The 18450-nt window shown below is 44.2% G+C and overlaps 30 non-coding genes across 30 annotated transcripts; all 30 read left to right on the top strand.

Moving 5' to 3' along the window:
* The first annotated feature begins 260 nt into the window (after positions 1-260).
* Positions 261-379, top strand: LOC134122999 (5S ribosomal RNA). Its single transcript, XR_009954508.1, has one exon. It is a non-coding gene; the product is annotated as a 5S ribosomal RNA (ribosomal RNA).
* A 339-nt stretch (positions 380-718) lies between these two features.
* Positions 719-837, top strand: LOC134123447 (5S ribosomal RNA). Its single transcript, XR_009954933.1, has one exon. It is a non-coding gene; the product is annotated as a 5S ribosomal RNA (ribosomal RNA).
* Positions 838-1232: 395 nt separating this feature from the next.
* Positions 1233-1351, top strand: LOC134123000 (5S ribosomal RNA). Its single transcript, XR_009954509.1, has one exon. It is a non-coding gene; the product is annotated as a 5S ribosomal RNA (ribosomal RNA).
* A 339-nt stretch (positions 1352-1690) lies between these two features.
* Positions 1691-1809, top strand: LOC134122992 (5S ribosomal RNA). Its single transcript, XR_009954502.1, has one exon. It is a non-coding gene; the product is annotated as a 5S ribosomal RNA (ribosomal RNA).
* Positions 1810-2204: 395 nt separating this feature from the next.
* LOC134123448 (5S ribosomal RNA) lies at positions 2205-2323 on the top strand. Its single transcript, XR_009954934.1, has one exon. It is a non-coding gene; the product is annotated as a 5S ribosomal RNA (ribosomal RNA).
* A 339-nt stretch (positions 2324-2662) lies between these two features.
* On the top strand, positions 2663-2781 carry LOC134123025 (5S ribosomal RNA). The gene has a single exon (XR_009954534.1). It is a non-coding gene; the product is annotated as a 5S ribosomal RNA (ribosomal RNA).
* Positions 2782-3176: 395 nt separating this feature from the next.
* On the top strand, positions 3177-3295 carry LOC134123449 (5S ribosomal RNA). Its single transcript, XR_009954935.1, has one exon. It is a non-coding gene; the product is annotated as a 5S ribosomal RNA (ribosomal RNA).
* A 339-nt stretch (positions 3296-3634) lies between these two features.
* On the top strand, positions 3635-3753 carry LOC134123043 (5S ribosomal RNA). Its single transcript, XR_009954552.1, has one exon. It is a non-coding gene; the product is annotated as a 5S ribosomal RNA (ribosomal RNA).
* Positions 3754-4148: 395 nt separating this feature from the next.
* Positions 4149-4267, top strand: LOC134123450 (5S ribosomal RNA). The gene has a single exon (XR_009954936.1). It is a non-coding gene; the product is annotated as a 5S ribosomal RNA (ribosomal RNA).
* Positions 4268-4606: 339 nt separating this feature from the next.
* LOC134123451 (5S ribosomal RNA) lies at positions 4607-4725 on the top strand. The gene has a single exon (XR_009954937.1). It is a non-coding gene; the product is annotated as a 5S ribosomal RNA (ribosomal RNA).
* Positions 4726-5120: 395 nt separating this feature from the next.
* Positions 5121-5239, top strand: LOC134123452 (5S ribosomal RNA). The gene has a single exon (XR_009954938.1). It is a non-coding gene; the product is annotated as a 5S ribosomal RNA (ribosomal RNA).
* A 339-nt stretch (positions 5240-5578) lies between these two features.
* LOC134123453 (5S ribosomal RNA) lies at positions 5579-5697 on the top strand. The gene has a single exon (XR_009954939.1). It is a non-coding gene; the product is annotated as a 5S ribosomal RNA (ribosomal RNA).
* A 395-nt stretch (positions 5698-6092) lies between these two features.
* Positions 6093-6211, top strand: LOC134123103 (5S ribosomal RNA). The gene has a single exon (XR_009954612.1). It is a non-coding gene; the product is annotated as a 5S ribosomal RNA (ribosomal RNA).
* Positions 6212-6550: 339 nt separating this feature from the next.
* Positions 6551-6669, top strand: LOC134123455 (5S ribosomal RNA). The gene has a single exon (XR_009954941.1). It is a non-coding gene; the product is annotated as a 5S ribosomal RNA (ribosomal RNA).
* Positions 6670-7064: 395 nt separating this feature from the next.
* Positions 7065-7183, top strand: LOC134123001 (5S ribosomal RNA). The gene has a single exon (XR_009954510.1). It is a non-coding gene; the product is annotated as a 5S ribosomal RNA (ribosomal RNA).
* A 339-nt stretch (positions 7184-7522) lies between these two features.
* LOC134122994 (5S ribosomal RNA) lies at positions 7523-7641 on the top strand. Its single transcript, XR_009954503.1, has one exon. It is a non-coding gene; the product is annotated as a 5S ribosomal RNA (ribosomal RNA).
* Positions 7642-8036: 395 nt separating this feature from the next.
* LOC134123130 (5S ribosomal RNA) lies at positions 8037-8155 on the top strand. Its single transcript, XR_009954639.1, has one exon. It is a non-coding gene; the product is annotated as a 5S ribosomal RNA (ribosomal RNA).
* Positions 8156-8550: 395 nt separating this feature from the next.
* On the top strand, positions 8551-8669 carry LOC134123122 (5S ribosomal RNA). Its single transcript, XR_009954631.1, has one exon. It is a non-coding gene; the product is annotated as a 5S ribosomal RNA (ribosomal RNA).
* Positions 8670-9136: 467 nt separating this feature from the next.
* On the top strand, positions 9137-9252 carry LOC134123234 (U5 spliceosomal RNA). The gene has a single exon (XR_009954721.1). It is a non-coding gene; the product is annotated as a U5 spliceosomal RNA (small nuclear RNA).
* A 579-nt stretch (positions 9253-9831) lies between these two features.
* On the top strand, positions 9832-10022 carry LOC134123194 (U2 spliceosomal RNA). The gene has a single exon (XR_009954684.1). It is a non-coding gene; the product is annotated as a U2 spliceosomal RNA (small nuclear RNA).
* A 259-nt stretch (positions 10023-10281) lies between these two features.
* LOC134123162 (U1 spliceosomal RNA) lies at positions 10282-10445 on the top strand. The gene has a single exon (XR_009954649.1). It is a non-coding gene; the product is annotated as a U1 spliceosomal RNA (small nuclear RNA).
* A 1790-nt stretch (positions 10446-12235) lies between these two features.
* On the top strand, positions 12236-12351 carry LOC134123223 (U5 spliceosomal RNA). The gene has a single exon (XR_009954710.1). It is a non-coding gene; the product is annotated as a U5 spliceosomal RNA (small nuclear RNA).
* A 491-nt stretch (positions 12352-12842) lies between these two features.
* Positions 12843-13033, top strand: LOC134123189 (U2 spliceosomal RNA). The gene has a single exon (XR_009954679.1). It is a non-coding gene; the product is annotated as a U2 spliceosomal RNA (small nuclear RNA).
* Positions 13034-13292: 259 nt separating this feature from the next.
* Positions 13293-13456, top strand: LOC134123163 (U1 spliceosomal RNA). The gene has a single exon (XR_009954650.1). It is a non-coding gene; the product is annotated as a U1 spliceosomal RNA (small nuclear RNA).
* Positions 13457-14522: 1066 nt separating this feature from the next.
* LOC134123235 (U5 spliceosomal RNA) lies at positions 14523-14638 on the top strand. Its single transcript, XR_009954722.1, has one exon. It is a non-coding gene; the product is annotated as a U5 spliceosomal RNA (small nuclear RNA).
* Positions 14639-15173: 535 nt separating this feature from the next.
* On the top strand, positions 15174-15364 carry LOC134123191 (U2 spliceosomal RNA). Its single transcript, XR_009954681.1, has one exon. It is a non-coding gene; the product is annotated as a U2 spliceosomal RNA (small nuclear RNA).
* A 259-nt stretch (positions 15365-15623) lies between these two features.
* LOC134123164 (U1 spliceosomal RNA) lies at positions 15624-15787 on the top strand. Its single transcript, XR_009954651.1, has one exon. It is a non-coding gene; the product is annotated as a U1 spliceosomal RNA (small nuclear RNA).
* A 1066-nt stretch (positions 15788-16853) lies between these two features.
* On the top strand, positions 16854-16969 carry LOC134123236 (U5 spliceosomal RNA). Its single transcript, XR_009954723.1, has one exon. It is a non-coding gene; the product is annotated as a U5 spliceosomal RNA (small nuclear RNA).
* A 535-nt stretch (positions 16970-17504) lies between these two features.
* Positions 17505-17695, top strand: LOC134123192 (U2 spliceosomal RNA). The gene has a single exon (XR_009954682.1). It is a non-coding gene; the product is annotated as a U2 spliceosomal RNA (small nuclear RNA).
* A 259-nt stretch (positions 17696-17954) lies between these two features.
* On the top strand, positions 17955-18118 carry LOC134123165 (U1 spliceosomal RNA). Its single transcript, XR_009954652.1, has one exon. It is a non-coding gene; the product is annotated as a U1 spliceosomal RNA (small nuclear RNA).
* Positions 18119-18450: the final 332 nt, after the last annotated feature.

Genomic DNA, 18450 nt, shown 5'->3' on the forward strand with positions numbered 1-18450 from the left:
ATTATCCAAAATGATTCCGTTTCATGATTGCTAAATTAGTGTTGATCAACATTTACGATTGGCATACTATTGTTTGTAATTTAGCCGTTGAAATACAGGTGCTAACCCAACATGTTAGAATTGCCAGTGAAGAAAAGTAAAGTTACCTTCAGGCTTTAGGAACCTCTCTTGCCAATGCTAAGAACTGCTTCAATTTTAGAAAAAGAAACTTCTGATTATCTTTGACACGTTTTAAAGGATTAGGAAAAAGATGAAAAGCAGCTTACGGCCATACCTCTCTGGTTCCGCCCGATCTCGTCTGATCTCGGAAGCTAAGCAGAGCAGGGCCTGGTTAGTACCTGGATGGAAGACCGCCTGGGAATCCCAGGTGCCGTAAGCGTTTTCACTTCTCTCTCTGAAAGCCGCCCAGCGCCGTAGATTGTACACCTACACAATTGTAAAAAAAATGTCACATTGTAGAAGAGATGCAATAGGAAGAAGATGAAAGGTGGCTTACGTCCATACCATCGTCAGGCCATTTGAGGTGGCGGGGACTGCAATGGCCATTCACCGATTGGCTGGGACCCCTGGGCGGGTCTTCTCTAGTCCATCCAATTTTCGGCATGGGATGTCACAGCCTTCTTTGCATACCCTTATTTAACCCACACAAAGATGCCAACGGCAGGCGTGTCATAATTCATTGACGCATTATAAAGGATTAGGAAAAAGATAAAAAGCAGCTTACGGCCATACCTCTCTGGTTCCGCCCGATCTCGTCTGATCTCGGAAGCTAAGCAGAGCAGGGCCTGGTTAGTACCTGGATGGAAGACCGCCTGGGAATCCCAGGTGCCGTAAGCTTTTTCACTTCTCTCTCCGAAAGCCGCCGAGCGCCGCAGATTGTACACCTACAAATTACAAAAAGAATATCACATTGTTGAAGAGATGCATGTTTAGTGTTGTTTTAACGTTGGATATGAAAGGAAATTAGACAATAATATCCAAAATGATTCCGTTTCATGATTGCTAAATTAGTGTTGATCAACATTTACGATTGGCATACTATTGTTTGTAATTTAGCCGTTGAAATACAGGTGCTAACCCAACATGTTAGAATTGCCAGTGAATAAAAGTAAAGTTACCTTCAGGCTTTAGGAACCTCTCTTGCCAATGCTAAGAACTGCTTCAATTTTAGAAAAAGAAACTTCTGATTATCTTTGACACGTTTTAAAGGATTAGGAAAAAGATGAAAAGCAGCTTACGGCCATACCTCTCTGGTTCCGCCCGATCTCGTCTGATCTCGGAAGCTAAGCAGAGCAGGGCCTGGTTAGTACCTGGATGGAAGACCGCCTGGGAATCCCAGGTGCCGTAAGCGTTTTCACTTCTCTCTCTGAAAGCCGCCCAGCGCCGTAGATTGTACACCTACACAATTGTAAAAAAAATGTCACATTGTAGAAGAGATGCAATAGGAAGAAGATGAAAGGTGGCTTACGTCCATACCATCGTCAGGCCATTTGAGGTGGCGGGGACTGCAATGGCCATTCACCGATTGGCTGGGACCCCTGGGCGGGTCTTCTCTAGTCCATCCAATTTTCGGCATGGGATGTCACAGCTTTCTTTGCATACCCTTATTTAACCCACACAAAGATGCCAACGGCAGGCGTGTCATAATTCATTGACGCATTATAAAGGATTAGGAAAAAGATAAAAAGCAGCTTACGGTCATACCTCTCTGGTTCCGCCCGATCTCGTCTGATCTCGGAAGCTAAGCAGAGCAGGGCCTGGTTAGTACCTGGATGGAAGACCGCCTGGGAATCCCAGGTGCCGTAAGCTTTTTCACTTCTCTCTCCGAAAGCCGCCGAGCGCCGCAGATTGTACACCTACAAATTACAAAAAGAATATCACATTGTTGAAGAGATGCATGTTTAGTGTTGTTTTAACGTTGGATATGAAAGGAAATTAGACAATATTATCCAAAATGATTCCGTTTCATGATTGCTAAATTAGTGTTGATCAACATTTACGATTGGCATACTATTGTTTGTAATTTAGCCGTTGAAATACAGGTGCTAACCCAACATGTTAGAATTGCCAGTGAAGAAAAGTAAAGTTACCTTCAGGCTTTAGGAACCTCTCTTGCCAATGCTAAGAACTGCTTCAATTTTAGAAAAAGAAACTTCTGATTATCTTTGACACGTTTTAAAGGATTAGGAAAAAGATGAAAAGCAGCTTACGGCCATACCTCTCTGGTTCCGCCCGATCTCGTCTGATCTCGGAAGCTAAGCAGAGCAGGGCCTGGTTAGTACCTGGATGGAAGACCGCCTGGGAATCCCAGGTGCCGTAAGCTTTTTCACTTCTCTCTCCGAAAGCCGCCCAGCGCCGCAGATTGTACACCTACACAATTGTAAAAAGTATTTCACATTGTAGAAGATATGCAATAGGAAGAAGATGAAAGGTGGCTTACGTCCATACCATCGTCAGGCCATTTGAGGTGGCGGGGACTGCAATGGCCATCCACCGATTGGCTGGGACTCCTGGGCGGGTCTTCTCTAGTCCATCCAATTTTCGGCATGGGATGTCACAGCCTTCTTTGCATACCCTTATTTAACCCACACAAAGATGCCAACGGCAGGCGTGTCATAATTCATTGACGCATTATAAAGGATTAGGAAAAAGATAAAAAGCAGCTTACGGCCATACCTCTCTGGTTCCGCCCGATCTCGTCTGATCTCGGAAGCTAAGCAGAGCAGGGCCTGGTTAGTACCTGGATGGAAGACCGCCTGGGAATCCTAGGTGCCGTAAGCTTTTTCACTTCTCTCTCCGAAAGCCGCCGAGCGCCGCAGATTGTACACCTACAAATTACAAAAAGAATATCACATTGTTGAAGAGATGCATGTTTAGTGTTGTTTTAACGTTGGATATGAAAGGAAATTAGACAATATTATCCAAAATGATTCCGTTTCATGATTGCTAAATTAGTGTTGATCAACATTTACGATTGGCATACTATTGTTTGTAATTTAGCCGTTGAAATACAGGTGCTAACCCAACATGTTAGAATTGCCAGTGAAGAAAAGTAAAGTTACCTTCAGGCTTTAGGAACCTCTCTTGCCAATGCTAAGAACTGCTTCAATTTTAGAAAAAGAAACTTCTGATTATCTTTGACACGTTTTAAAGGATTAGGAAAAAGATGAAAAGCAGCTTACGGCCATACCTCTCTGGTTCCGCCCGATCTCGTCTGATCTCGGAAGCTAAGCAGAGCAGGGCCTGGTTAGTACCTGGATGGAAGACCGCCTGGGAATCCCAGGTGCCGTAAGCTTTTTCACTTCTCTCTCTGAAAGCCGCCCAGCGCCGTAAATTGTACACCTGCACAATTGTAAAAAAAAATTCACATTGTAGAAGAGATGCAATAGGAAGAAGATGAAAGGTGGCTTACGTCCATACTATCGTCAGGCCATTTGAGGTGGCGGGGACTGCAATGGCCATTCACCGATTGGCTGGGACCCCTGGGCGGGTCTTCTCTAGTCCATCCAATTTTCGGCATGGGATGTCACAGCCTTCTTTGCATACCCTTATTTAACCCACACAAAGATGCCAACGGCAGGCGTGTCATAATTCATTGACGCATTATAAAGGATTAGGAAAAAGATAAAAAGCAGCTTACGGCCATACCTCTCTGGTTCCGCCCGATCTCGTCTGATCTCGGAAGCTAAGCAGAGCAGGGCCTGGTTAGTACCTGGATGGAAGACTGCCTGGGAATCCCAGGTGCCGTAAGCTTTTTCACTTCTCTCTCCGAAAGCCGCCCAGCACCGCAGATTGTACACCTACAAATTACAAAAAGAATATCACATTGTTGAAGAGATGCATGTTTAGTGTTGTTTTAACGTTGGATATGAAAGGAAATTAGACAATATTATCCAAAATGATTCCGTTTCATGATTGCTAAATTAGTGTTGATCAACATTTACGATTGGCATACTATTGTTTGTAATTTAGCCGTTGAAATACAGGTGCTAACCCAACATGTTAGAATTGCCAGTGAAGAAAAGTAAAGTTACCTTCAGGCTTTAGGAACCTCTCTTGCCAATGCTAAGAACTGCTTCAATTTTAGAAAAAGAAACTTCTGATTATCTTTGACACGTTTTAAAGGATTAGGAAAAAGATGAAAAGCAGCTTACGGCCATACCTCTCTGGTTCCGCCCGATCTCGTCTGATCTCGGAAGCTAAGCAGAGCAGGGCCTGGTTAGTACCTGGATGGAAGACCGCCTGGGAATCCCAGGTGCCGTAAGCTTTTTCACTTCTCTCTCTGAAAGCCGCCCAGCGCCGTAGATTGTACACCTACACAATTGTAAAAAAAATGTCACATTGTAGAAGAGATGCAATAGGAAGAAGATGAAAGGTGGCTTACGTCCATACCATCGTCAGGCCATTTGAGGTGGCGGGGACTGCAATGGCCATTCACCGATTGGCTGGGACCCCTGGGCGGGTCTTCTCTAGTCCATCCAATTTTCGGCATGGGATGTCACAGCCTTCTTTGCATACCCTTATTTAACCCACACAAAGATGCCAACGGCAGGCGTGTCATAATTCATTGACGCATTATAAAGGATTAGGAAAAAGATAAAAAGCAGCTTACGGCCATACCTCTCTGGTTCCGCCCGATCTCGTCTGATCTCGGAAGCTAAGCAGAGCAGGGCCTGGTTAGTACCTGGATGGAAGACCGCCTGGGAATCCCAGGTGCCGTAAGCTTTTTCACTTCTCTCTCCGAAAGCCGCCGAGCGCCGCAGATTGTACACCTACAAATTACAAAAAGAATATCACATTGTTGAAGAGATGCATGTTTAGTGTTGTTTTAACGTTGGATATGAAAGGAAATTAGACAATATTATCCAAAATGATTCCGTTTCATGATTGCTAAATTAGTGTTGATCAACATTTACGATTGGCATACTATTGTTTGTAATTTAGCCGTTGAAATACAGGTGCTAACCCAACATGTTAGAATTGCCAGTGAAGAAAAGTAAAGTTACCTTCAGGCTTTAGGAACCTCTCTTGCCAATGCTAAGAACTGCTTCAATTTTAGAAAAAGAAACTTCTGATTATCTTTGACACGTTTTAAAGGATTAGGAAAAAGATGAAAAGCAGCTTACGGCCATACCTCTCTGGTTCCGCCCGATCTCGTCTGATCTCGGAAGCTAAGCAGAGCAGGGCCTGGTTAGTACCTGGATGGAAGACCGCCTGGGAATCCCAGGTGCCGTAAGCTTTTTCACTTCTCTCTCTGAAAGCCGCCCAGCGCCGTAGATTGTACACCTACACAATTGTAAAAAAAATGTCACATTGTAGAAGAGATGCAATAGGAAGAAGATGAAAGGTGGCTTACGTCCATACCATCGTCAGGCCATTTGAGGTGGCGGGGACTGCAATGGCCATTCACCGATTGGCTGGGACCCCTGGGCGGGTCTTCTCTAGTCCATCCAATTTTCGGCATGGGATGTCACAGCCTTCTTTGCATACCCTTATTTAACCCACACAAAGATGCCAACGGCAGGCGTGTCATAATTCATTGACGCATTATAAAGGATTAGGAAAAAGATAAAAAGCAGCTTACGGCCATACCTCTCTGGTTCCGCCCGATCTCGTCTGATCTCGGAAGCTAAGCAGAGCAGGGCCTGGTTAGTACCTGGATGGAAGACCGCCTGGGAATCCCAGGTGCCGTAAGCTTTTTCACTTCTCTCTCCGAAAGCCGCCGAGCGCCGCAGATTGTACACCTACAAATTACAAAAAGAATATCACATTGTTGAAGAGATGCATGTTTAGTGTTGTTTTAACGTTGGATATGAAAGGAAATTAGACAATATTATCCAAAATGATTCCGTTTCATGATTGCTAAATTAGTGTTGATCAACATTTACGATTGGCATACTATTGTTTGTAATTTAGCCGTTGAAATACAGGTGCTAACCCAACATGTTAGAATTGCCAGTGAAGAAAAGTAAAGTTACCTTCAGGCTTTAGGAACCTCTCTTGCCAATGCTAAGAACTGCTTCAATTTTAGAAAAAGAAACTTCTGATTATCTTTGACACGTTTTAAAGGATTAGGAAAAAGATGAAAAGCAGCTTACGGCCATACCTCTCTGGTTCCGCCCGATCTCGTCTGATCTCGGAAGCTAAGCAGAGCAGGGCCTGGTTAGTACCTGGATGGAAGAACGCCTGGGAATCCCAGGTGCCGTAAGCTTTTTCACTTCTCTCTCTGAAAGCCGCCCAGCGCCGTAGATTGTACACCTACACAATTGTAAAAAAAATGTCACATTGTAGAAGAGATGCAATAGGAAGAAGATGAAAGGTGGCTTACGTCCATACCATCGTCAGGCCATTTGAGGTGGCGGGGACTGCAATGGCCATTCACCGATTGGCTGGGACCCCTGGGCGGGTCTTCTCTAGTCCATCCAATTTTCGGCATGGGATGTCACAGCCTTCTTTGCATACCCTTATTTAACCCACACAAAGATGCCAACGGCAGGCGTGTCATAATTCATTGACGCATTATAAAGGATTAGGAAAAAGATAAAAAGCAGCTTACGGCCATACCTCTCTGGTTCCGCCCGATCTCGTCTGATCTCGGAAGCTAAGCAGAGCAGGGCCTGGTTAGTACCTGGATGGAAGACCGCCTGGGAATCCCAGGTGCCGTAAGCTTTTTCACTTCTCTCTCCGAAAGCCGCCGAGCGCCGCAGATTGTACACCTACAAATTACAAAAAGAATATCACATTGTTGAAGAGATGCATGTTTAGTGTTGTTTTAACGTTGGATATGAAAGGAAATTAGACAATAATATCCAAAATGATTCCGTTTCATGATTGCTAAATTAGTGTTGATCAACATTTACGATTGGCATACTATTGTTTGTAATTTAGCCGTTGAAATACAGGTGCTAACCCAACATGTTAGAATTGCCAGTGAAGAAAAGTAAAGTTACCTTCAGGCTTTAGGAACCTCTCTTGCCAATGCTAAGAACTGCTTCAATTTTAGAAAAAGAAACTTCTGATTATCTTTGACACGTTTTAAAGGATTAGGAAAAAGATGAAAAGCAGCTTACGGCCATACCTCTCTGGTTCCGCCCGATCTCGTCTGATCTCGGAAGCTAAGCAGAGCAGGGCCTGGTTAGTACCTGGATGGAAGACCGCCTGGGAATCCCAGGTGCCGTAAGCGTTTTCACTTCTCTCTCTGAAAGCCGCCCAGCGCCGTAGATTGTACACCTACACAATTGTAAAAAAAATGTCACATTGTAGAAGAGATGCAATAGGAAGAAGATGAAAGGTGGCTTACGTCCATACCATCGTCAGGCCATTTGAGGTGGCGGGGACTGCAATGGCCATTCACCGATTGGCTGGGACCCCTGGGCGGGTCTTCTCTAGTCCATCCAATTTTCGGCATGGGATGTCACAGCTTTCTTTGCATACCCTTATTTAACCCACACAAAGATGCCAACGGCAGGCGTGTCATAATTCATTGACGCATTATAAAGGATTAGGAAAAAGATAAAAAGCAGCTTACGGTCATACCTCTCTGGTTCCGCCCGATCTCGTCTGATCTCGGAAGCTAAGCAGAGCAGGGCCTGGTTAGTACCTGGATGGAAGACCGCCTGGGAATCCCAGGTGCCGTAAGCTTTTTCACTTCTCTCTCCGAAAGCCGCCGAGCGCCGCAGATTGTACACCTACAAATTACAAAAAGAATATCACATTGTTGAAGAGATGCATGTTTAGTGTTGTTTTAACGTTGGATATGAAAGGAAATTAGACAATATTATCCAAAATGATTCCGTTTCATGATTGCTAAATTAGTGTTGATCAACATTTACGATTGGCATACTATTGTTTGTAATTTAGCCGTTGAAATACAGGTGCTAACCCAACATGTTAGAATTGCCAGTGAAGAAAAGTAAAGTTACCTTCAGGCTTTAGGAACCTCTCTTGCCAATGCTAAGAACTGCTTCAATTTTAGAAAAAGAAACTTCTGATTATCTTTGACACGTTTTAAAGGATTAGGAAAAAGAAGAAAAGCAGCTTACGGTCATACCTCTCTGGTTCCGCCCGGTCTCGTCTGATCTCGGAAGCTAAGCAGAGCAGGGCCTGGTTAGTACCTGGATGGAAGACCGACTTGGAATCCCAGGTGCCGTAAGCTTTTTCACTTCTCTCTCCGAAAGCCGCCGAGCGCCGCAGATTGTACACCTACAAATTACAAAAAGTATATCACATTGTTGAAGAGATGCATGTTTAGTGTTGTTTTAACGTTGGATATGAAAGGAAATTAGACAATATTATCCAAAATGATTCCGTTTCATGATTGCTAAATTAGTGTTGATCAACATTTACAATTGGCATACTATTTTTTGTAATTTAGCCGTTGAAATACAGGTGCTAACCCAACATGTTAGAATTGCCAGTGAAGAAAAGTAAAGTTACCTTCAGGTTTTAGGAACCTCTCTTGCCAATGCTAAGAACTGCTTCAATTTTAGAAAAAGAAACTTCTGATTATCTTTGACACGTTTTAAAGGATTAGGAAAAAGATGAAAAGCAGCTTACGGCCATACCTCTCTGGTTCCGCCCGATCTCGTCTCATCTCGGAAGCTAAGCAGAGCAGGGCCTGGTTAGTACCTGGATGGAAGACCGCCTGGGAATCCCAGGTGCCGTAAGCTTTTTCACTTCTCTCTCCGAAAGCCGCCGAGCGCCGCAGATTGTACACCTGTTTTAACGTTGGATATGAAAGGAAATTAGACAATATTATCCAAAATGATTCCGTTTCATGATTGCTAAATTAGTGTTGATCAACATTTACAATTGGCATACTATTTTTTGTAATTTAGCCGTTGAAATACAGGTGCTAACCCAACATGTTAGAATTGCCAGTGAAGAAAAGTAAAGTTACCTTCAGGTTTTAGGAACCTCTCTTGCCAATGCTAAGAACTGCTTCAATTTTAGAAAAAGAAACTCTTCTGATTATCTTTGACACGTTTTAAAGGATTAGGAAAAAGATAAAAAGCAGCTTACGGCCATACCTCTCTGGTTCTGCCTGATCTCGTCTGATCTCGGAAGCTAAGCAGAGCAGGGCCTGGTTAGTACCTGGATAGGGGATATAGGGATGCCTTTCACCTGATTGTGCTACTGACTTTGGTTTCTCTTCAATACGCATAAGTCTTTCGCCTTTTACTAAAGACTTCCGTGGAGAGGAACAACAATGAGTTGACCTTATTTTTTGCCACGCTCTGCTATTTGGCTAAGCCTCATGTACTTGTAAGAAAAATAAATTAGTAGGATGGAAGAGCCTGTCATTTGAGTAAACTTATTCCTGGAGTCTCTGGTTGAGCTTTGGATCAAGTCTCAAATTACTGTCTGAATTTAGAGTGAAATCAAGATTTAGGCAGGAGCTTACACTTTTGATTCCAAAAAAAACGAATGATTTTTTAGGGCTGTTTGGGGTTGGTTCCATTTTTAGACAGAGGTGCCTAAAAGTGAAATCACTCTCTGAATTATAAGTGAATTCAACAAGAGTTCATCAAGAGCTTACACTTTTGATTGGAAGGAATCAACAAGAGTTCATCAAGAGCTTACACTTTTGATTGGAAGGAATCAACAAGAGTTCATCAAGAGCTTACACTTTTGATTGGAAGGAATCAACAAGAGTTCATCAAGAGCTTACACTTTTGATTGGAAGGAAATCAAAGATTTTTAAGAATACAGGCTGCGTGGGGAGTGGGATGTTAAGTAACAGGCGACTGCCACGCCCATTTGTATGAGCCGCACCCCGACATTTGAGAGATGCGCTAGTCCGTTGGGTCTGGAGGCAAACATTCAAGTGTCATCGCTTCTCGGCCTTTTGGCTAAGATCAAGTGTAGTATCTTTTCTTATCAGTTTAATATCTGATATGTCCTCTATATGAGGACTACATATTAAGCCGATTTTTAGCTCTGGGAGATGAAAAAGGGGCTTGCTCTGCTCACTCCAAGCATTGACCCGGTATTGCAGCACTTCCGGGAACGGTGCAACCTTTATCTTGTGAAAAAAATAACTGGTGACCCAATTCATTGGTGTAGTCTAGGTAGTTGGTTTGCCTCTGTGTACAAGTCTCAACTGGCTGAGACTTTTGGCAAGCAACTGATATGTTTACTCATCAATTGTGCCTTTATTTTGCATTTCACACTGATCACTGATTTTAAATTCACTGATCTGTGAGGACGGTGCCATCTGGGAACCGTCACCCCAAGTGCTCTGTTTGGGAATACCACTCCTTTCTCTGTCACTACCAACTTATACTTACCTGGCAGGGGAGATACCATGATCACAAAGGTGGTTCACCCAGGGCGAGGCTCAGCCATTGCACTCCGGCTGTGTTGACCACTGCGAATTCCTCAAATGTGGGAATCTCGACTGCATAATTTGTGGTAGTGGGGGACTGCGTCCGCGCTCTCCCCTGATATTAGTGTCAAAGAAAAACCAGTGCTTTCCACTTGGACAAATCTCTTTCAACTACTGTTGGTCCCCAAGATTGAGCCTCTTTGCCAACAATGGACCAGTATACTCACCACTGGAGTGTTAAACCACTGAGTGATTGTCTGAATTAACAGTAAACCAACAACATTTCAGGAGGGCCTTACAATTTTTGATTGAAAAAAAATCAATGACTTTTGAGGTTTGTTTTTGGGTTATTCCATTGTCGGAAAGAGGTGCCTGAAAGTGAAATCATTGTCTGAATTCAAAGTGAATTTAACAAGAGTTCATCAGGAGCTTGCACGTGTGTGCTCGTGTGCATGCTCTACCCATGGTGGCCCTGAGCTTGTGTGTGAAGTTTGCAGAGTGCGGCTGTCAGTCCAAGAATTTGTGAAACCGACCACTACAAACCGGGAAATGAGTTTGGATTTTGCCTGCAACTCTGTCTTGGTTGGTGCTGGGCTGCTGAAATTTGGACCAGCTCCTCCCGGGGCCCTCAGGGGGGCCACTGTAGATTTTGGGCCCAATAGGAGGTTCCCCTGGGGAAGCTCCCATTGACTCCCATTCAGTCCGAGTGTGTGTGTGTGTGCGTGCACGTGTGTACTTGCGTGCATGCTCTTCCCGTGGTGGCCCTGAGCCTGTGTGTGAAGTTTTCAGAGTGTTTTTGTGGTAGTTGGGGACTGCGTCCGCACTCTCCACTGATATTAGTGTCAAAGAAAAACCAGTGCTTTTAACTTGCACACATCTCTTTGAACTACTGTTGGTCCCCAAGATTGAGCTTCTTTGCCAACAATGGACCTGTTTACTCACCACTGGAGTGTTAAATCACTGAATGATTGTCTGAATTCACAGTAAACCAACAACATTTCAGGAGGGCCTTACAATTTTTGATTGAAAAAAAATCAATGACTTTTGAGGTTTGTTTTTGGGTGATTCCATTTTCGGACAGAGGTGCCTGAAAGTGAAATCACTGTCTGAATTCAAAGTGAATTCAACAAGAGTTCATCAGGAGCTTGCACGTGTGTGCTCGTGTGCATGCTCTACCCATGGTGGCCCTGAGCTTGTGTGTGAAGTTTGCAGAGTGCGGCTGTCAGTCCAAGACAGGTCTCCAAGAATTTGTGAAACCGACCACTACAAACCGGGAAATGAGTTTGGATTTTGCCTGCAACTCTGTCTTGGTTGGTGCTGAGCTGCTGAAATTTGGACCAGCTCCTCCCGGGGCCCTCAGGGGGGCCACTGTAGATTTTGGGCCCAATAGGAGGTTCCCCTGGGGAAGCTCCCATTGACTCCCATTCAGTCCGAGTGTGTGTGTGTGTGTGCGTGCACGTGTGTACTTGCGTGCATGCTCTTCCCGTGGTGGCCCTGAGCCTGTGTGTGAAGTTTTCAGAGTGCAGGGCAGTGTTTTTGTGGTAGTTGGGGACTGCGTCCGCACTCTCCACTGATATTAGTGTCAAAGAAAAACCAGTGCTTTTAACTTGCACACATCTCTTTGAACTACTGTTGGTCCCCAAGATTGAGCTTCTTTGCCAACAATGGACCTGTTTACTCACCACTGGAGTGTTAAATCACTGAATGATTGTCTGAATTCACAGTAAACCAACAACATTTCAGGAGGGCCTTACAATTTTTGATTGAAAAGAAATCATAGATTTTTTGAGGAAAGGGGGCTGGGAAATGGGTTAGGCTTTGGACACCCGCAGCTCAACCACTCCCTACCGCAAGAGGGATTACTTGTTCCACAGGGATATAGGGCTGCCTTTCACCTGATTGTGCTACTGACTTTGGTTTCTCTTCAATACGCATAAGTCTTTCGCCTTTTACTAAAGACTTCCGTGGAGAGGAACAACAATGAGTTGACCTTATTTTTTGCCAGGCTCTGCTATTTGGCTAAGCCTCATGTACTTGTAAGAAAAATAAATTAGTAGGATGGAAGAGCCTGTCATTTGAGTAAACTTATTCCTGGAGTCTCTGGTTGATCTTTGGATCAAGTCTCAAATTACTGTCTGAATTTAGAGTGAAATCAAGATTTAGGCAGGAGCTTACACTTTTGATTGCAAAAAAAACGAATGATTTTTGAGGGCTGTTTGGGGTTGGTTCCATTTTTAGACAGAGGTGCCTAAAAGTGAAATCACTCTCTGAATTATAAGTGAATTCAACAAGAGTTCATCAAGAGCTTACACTTTTGATTGGAAGGAATCAACAAGAGTTCATCAAGAGCTTACACTTTTGATTGGAAGGAAATCAAAGATTTTTAAGAATACAGGCTGCGTGGGGAGTGGGATGTTAAGTAACAGGCGACTGCCACGCCCATTTGTATGAGCCGCACCCCGACATTTGAGAGATGCGCTAGTCCGTTGGGTCTGGAGGCAAACATTCATGTGTCATCGCTTCTCGGCCTTTTGGCTAAGATCAAGTGTAGTATCTGTTCTTATCAGTTTAATATCTGATATGTCCTCTATATGAGGACTACATATTAAGCCGATTTTTAGCTCTGGGAGATGAAAAAGGGGCTTGCTCTGCTCACTCCAAGCATTGACCCGGTATTGCAGCACTTCTGGGAACGGTGCAACCTTTATCTTGTGAAAAAAATAACTGGGGACCCAATTCATTGGTGTAGTCTAGGTAGTTGGTTTGCCTCTGTGTACAAGTCTCAACTGGCTGAGACTTTTGGCAAGCAACTGATATGTTTACTCATCAATTGTGCCTTTATTTTGCATTTCACACTGATCACTGATTTTAAATTCACTGATCTGTGAGGACGGTGCCATCTGGGAACCGTCACCCCAAGTGCTCTGTTTGGGAATACCACTCCTTTCTCTGTCACTACCAACTTATACTTACCTGGCAGGGGAGATACCATGATCACAAAGGTGGTTCACCCAGGGCGAGGCTCAGCCATTGCACTCCGGCTGTGTTGACCACTGCGAATTCCTCAAATGTGGGAATCTCGACTGCATAATTTGTGGTAGTGGGGGACTGCGTCCGCGCTCTCCCCTGATATTAGTGTCAAAGAAAAACCAGTGCTTTCCACTTGGACACATCTCTTTCAACTACTGTTGGTCCCCAAGATTGAGCCTCTTTGCCAACAATGGACCAGTATACTCACCACTGGAGTGTTAAACCACTGAGTGATTGTCTGAATTAACAGTAAACCAACAACATTTCAGGAGGGCCTTACAATTTTTGATTGAAAAAAAATCAATGACTTTTGAGGTTTGTTTTTGGGTGATTCCATTTTCGGACAGAGGTGCCTGAAAGTGAAATCACTGTCTGAATTCAACAAGAGTTCATCAGGAGCTTGCACGTGTGTGCTCGTGTGCATGCTCTACCCATGGTGGCCCTGAGCTTGTGTGTGAAGTTTGCAGAGTGCGGCTGTCAGTCCAAGACAGGTCTCCAAGAATTTGTGAAACCGACCACTACAAACCGGGAAATGAGTTTGGATTTTGCCTGCAACTCTGTCTTGGTTGGTGCTGAGCTGCTGAAATTTGGACCAGCTCCTCCCGGGGCCCTCAGGGGGGCCACTGTAGATTTTGGGCCCAATAGGAGGTTCCCCTGGGGAAGCTCCCATTGACTCCCATTCAGTCCGAGTGTGTGTGTGTGTGTGCGTGCACGTGTGTACTTGCGTGCATGCTCTTCCCGTGGTGGCCCTGAGCCTGTGTGTGAAGTTTTCAGAGTGCAGGGCAGTGTTTTTGTGGTAGTTGGGGACTGCGTCCGCACTCTCCACTGATATTAGTGTCAAAGAAAAACCAGTGCTTTTAACTTGCACACATCTCTTTGAACTACTGTTGGTCCCCAAGATTGAGCTTCTTTGCCAACAATGGACCTGTTTACTCACCACTGGAGTGTTAAATCACTGAATGATTGTCTGAATTCACAGTAAACCAACAACATTTCAGGAGGGCCTTACAATTTTTGATTGAAAAGAAATCATAGATTTTTTGAGGAAAGGGGGCTGGGAAATGGGTTAGGCTTTGGACACCCGCAGCTCAACCTTACTCCCTACCGCAAGAGGGATTACTTGTTCCACAGGGATATAGGGCTGCCTTTCACCTGATTGTGCTACTGACTTTGGTTTCTCTTCAATACGCATAAGTCTTTCGCCTTTTACTAAAGACTTCCGTGGAGAGGAACAACAATGAGTTGACCTTATTTTTTGCCACGCTCTGCTATTTGGCTAAGCCTCATGTACTTGTAAGAAAAATAAATTAGTAGGATGGAAGAGCCTGTCATTTGAGTAAACTTATTCCTGGAGTCTCTGGTTGAGCTTTGGATCAAGTCTCAAATTACTGTCTGAATTTTGAGTGAAATCATGATTTAGGCAGGAGCTTACACTTTTGATTCCAAAAAAAACGAATGATTTTTTAGGGCTGTTTGGGGTTGGTTCCATTTTTAGACAGAGGTGCCTAAAAGTGAAATCACTCTCTGAATTATAAGTGAATTCAACAAGAGTTCATCAAGAGCTTACACTTTTGATTGGAAGGAATCAACAAGAGTTCATCAAGAGCTTACACTTTTGATTGGAAGGAATCAACAAGAGTTCATCAAGAGCTTACACTTTTGATTGGAAGGAAATCAAAGATTTTTAAGAATACAGGCTGCGTGGGGAGTGGGATGTTAAGTAACAGGCGACTGCCACGCCCATTTGTATGAGCCGCACCCCGACATTTGAGAGATGCGCTAGTCCGTTGGGTCTGGAGGCAAACATTCATGTGTCATCGCTTCTCGGCCTTTTGGCTAAGATCAAGTGTAGTATCTGTTCTTATCAGTTTAATATCTGATATGTCCTCTATATGAGGACTACATATTAAGACGATTTTTAGCTCTGGGAGATGAAAAAGGGGCTTGCTCTGCTCACTCCAAGCATTGACCCGGTATTGCAGCACTTCTGGGAACGGTGCAACCTTTATCTTGTGAAAAAAATAACTGGGGACCCAATTCATTGGTGTAGTCTAGGTAGTTGGTTTGCCTCTGTGTACAAGTCTCAACTGGCTGAGACTTTTGGCAAGCAACTGATATGTTTACTCATCAATTGTGCCTTTATTTTGCATTTCACACTGATCACTGATTTTAAATTCACTGATCTGTGAGGACGGTGCCATCTGGGAACCGTCACCCCAAGTGCTCTGTTTGGGAATACCACTCCTGTCTCTGTCACTACCAACTTATACTTACCTGGCAGGGGAGATACCATGATCACAAAGGTGGTTCACCCAGGGCGAGGCTCAGCCATTGCACTCCGGCTGTGTTGACCACTGCGAATTCCTCAAATGTGGGAATCTCGACTGCATAATTTGTGGTAGTGGGGGACTGCGTCCGCGCTCTCCCCTGATATTAGTGTCAAAGAAAAACCAGTGCTTTCCACTTGGACACATCTCTTTCAACTACTGTTGGTCCCCAAGATTGAGCCTCTTTGCCAACAATGGACCAGTATACTCACCACTGGAGTGTTAAACCACTGAGTGATTGTCTGAATTAACAGTAAACCAACAACATTTCAGGAGGGCCTTACAATTTTTGATTGAAAAAAAATCAATGACTTTTGAGGTTTGTTTTTGGGTGATTCCATTTTCGGACAGAGGTGCCTGAAAGTGAAATCACTGTCTGAATTCAACAAGAGTTCATCAGGAGCTTGCACGTGTGTGCTCGTGTGCATGCTCTACCCATGGTGGCCCTGAGCTTGTGTGTGAAGTTTGCAGAGTGCGGCTGTCAGTCCAAGACAGGTCTCCAAGAATTTGTGAAACCGACCACTACAAACCGGGAAATGAGTTTGGATTTTGCCTGCAACTCTGTCTTGGTTGGTGCTGAGCTGCTGAAATTTGGACCAGCTCCTCCCGGGGCCCTCAGGGGGGCCACTGTAGATTTTGGGCCCAATAGGAGGTTCCCCTGGGGAAGCTCCCATTGACTCCCATTCAGTCCGAGTGTGTGTGTGTGTGTGCGTGCACGTGTGTACTTGCGTGCATGCTCTTCCCGTGGTGGCCCTGAGCCTGTGTGTGAAGTTTTCAGAGTGCAGGGCAGTGTTTTTGTGGTAGTTGGGGACTGCGTCCGCACTCTCCACTGATATTAGTGTCAAAGAAAAACCAGTGCTTTTAACTTGCACACATCTCTTTGAACTACTGTTGGTCCCCAAGATTGAGCTTCTTTGCCAACAATGGACCTGTTTACTCACCACTGGAGTGTTAAATCACTGAATGATTGTCTGAATTCACAGTAAACCAACAACATTTCAGGAGGGCCTTACAATTTTTGATTGAAAAGAAATCATAGATTTTTTGAGGAAAGGGGGCTGGGAAATGGGTTAGGCTTTGGACACCCGCAGCTCAACCTTACTCCCTACCGCAAGAGGGATTACTTGTTCCACAGGGATATAGGGCTGCCTTTCACCTGATTGTGCTACTGACTTTGGTTTCTCTTCAATACGCATAAGTCTTTCGCCTTTTACTAAAGACTTCCGTGGAGAGGAACAACAATGAGTTGACCTTATTTTTTGCCACGCTCTGCTATTTGGCTAAGCCTCATGTACTTGTAAGAAAAATAAATTAGTAGGATGGAAGAGCCTGTCATTTGAGTAAACTTATTCCTGGAGTCTCTGGTTGAGCTTTGGATCAAGTCTCAAATTACTGTCTGAATTTTGAGTGAAATCAAGATTTAGGCAGGAGCTTACACTTTTGATTCCAAAAAAAACGAATGATTTTTTAGGGCTGTTTGGGGTTGGTTCCATTTTTAGACAGAGGTGCCTAAAAGTGAAATCACTCTCTGAATTATAAGTGAATTCAACAAGAGTTCATCAAGAGCTTACACTTTTGATTGGAAGGAATCAACAAGAGTTCATCAAGAGCTTACACTTTTGATTGGAAGGAATCAACAAGAGTTCATCAAGAGCTTACACTTTTGATTGGAAGGAAATCAAAGATTTTTAAGAATACAGGCTGCGTGGGGAGTGGGATGTTAAGTAACAGGCGACTGCCACGCCCATTTGTATGAGCCGCACCCCGACATTTGAGAGATGCGCTAGTCCGTTGGGTCTGGAGGCAAACATTCATGTGTCATCGCTTCTCGGCCTTTTGGCTAAGATCAAGTGTAGTATCTGTTCTTATCAGTTTAATATCTGATATGTCCTCTATATGAGGACTACATATTAAGACGATTTTTAGCTCTGGGAGATGAAAAAGGGGCTTGCTCTGCTCACTCCAAGCATTGACCCGGTATTGCAGCACTTCTGGGAACGGTGCAACCTTTATCTTGTGAAAAAAATAACTGGTGACCCAATTCATTGGTGTAGTCTAGGTAGTTGGTTTGCCTCTGTGTACAAGTCTCAACTGGCTGAGACTTTTGGCAAGCAACTGATATGTTTACTCATCAATTGTGCCTTTATTTTGCATTTCACACTGATCACTGATTTTAAATTCACTGATCTGTGAGGACGGTGCCATCTGGGAACCGTCACCCCAAGTGCTCTGTTTGGGAATACCACTCCTGTCTCTGTCACTACCAACTTATACTTACCTGGCAGGGGAGATACCATGATCACAAAGGTGGTTCACCCAGGGCGAGGCTCAGCCATTGCACTCCGGCTGTGTTGACCACTGCGAATTCCTCAAATGTGGGAATCTCGACTGCATAATTTGTGGTAGTGGGGGACTGCGTCCGCGCTCTCCCCTGATATTAGTGTCAAAGAAAAACCAGTGCTTTCCACTTGGACACATCTCTTTCAACTACTGTTGGTCCCCAAGATTGAGCCTCTTTGCCAACAATGGACCAGTATACTCACCACTGGAGTGTTAAACCACTGAGTGATTGTCTGAATTAACAGTAAACCAACAACATTTCAGGAGGGCCTTACAATTTTTGATTGAAAAAAAATCAATGACTTTTGAGGTTTGTTTTTGGGTGATTCCATTTTCGGACAGAGGTGCCTAAAAGTGAAATCACTGTCTGAATTCAACAAGAGTTCATCAGGAGCTTGCACGTGTGTGCTCGTGTGCATGCTCTAC

This window comes from Pungitius pungitius, unplaced genomic scaffold (genome assembly GCF_949316345.1).
Source record: "Pungitius pungitius unplaced genomic scaffold, fPunPun2.1 scaffold_31, whole genome shotgun sequence".
Lineage (NCBI taxonomy): Eukaryota > Metazoa > Chordata > Actinopteri > Perciformes > Gasterosteidae > Pungitius > Pungitius pungitius.